Genomic DNA, 848 nt, shown 5'->3' on the forward strand with positions numbered 1-848 from the left:
GAGATCCCCTGCCCTCCATCAATGCTGACCTCATGAAGGTATCCAGCCTCCCAAGGTGTTCCTTCAAGTCAGCTGGCCCTGACAGTCTACATGCCAGGGTACTCATGGAGCTGGCGAGCATCGTAGCCCAGCCTCTGGCATGGATCTTTGAAAATTCCTGGCGCTCTGGTGTAGTGCCTGAAGACTGAAAGAAGGCCAGTGTGGTGCCTATCTTCAAGAAGGGGAGGGAAGTGGTTCCAGCTAACTACAGGCCCATCAGCCTGACCTCTGTCCCAGGGAAAGTCTTAGAAAAATTTTTATTAAACAGGCCATCCTTAATGGACTGACCGACGCCAACATCCTAAGGGATAGCCAGCATGGGTTAGTTGCGGGTAGGTCTTGCTTGACCAATCTCACTTCCTTTTACGACCAGGTGACCTATTACCTGGACAAGGGAGAAGAGATTGATGCCATATATCTTGACTTCAAAAAAAGACTTCAATCTGGCATCATCTCTTGGCGAAACCTGGCCAAATGTGGCCTTGAGTCCACCACGATCCACTGGGTGGGAAACTGGCTCTGTGGTCGGACCCAGAGGGTTGTAATTGATGGAAGTCAATCGTCATGGTGCCCTGTGACCAGTGGGGTCCCCCAAGGCTCTGTCCTTGGACCCATATTGTTCAACATCTTCATTAATGATGTGGACACTGGAGTCGGAAGCAGACTGGCCAAGGTTGCCGATGACACCAAATTTTGGGGCAAAGCATCCACACCAGAAGACAGGCGGGTGATCCAAGCTGCCCTGGACAGGCTCAGCAAATGGGCGGATGAGAACCTGATGGTGTGTAACACGGAAAAATGCAAGGTTC

The sequence above is a fragment of the Gavialis gangeticus genome, unplaced genomic scaffold (assembly GCF_001723915.1).
Source record: "Gavialis gangeticus isolate Ggan-Ray unplaced genomic scaffold, GavGan_comp1, whole genome shotgun sequence".
In the NCBI taxonomy this organism is placed as follows: Eukaryota; Metazoa; Chordata; order Crocodylia; family Gavialidae; genus Gavialis; species Gavialis gangeticus.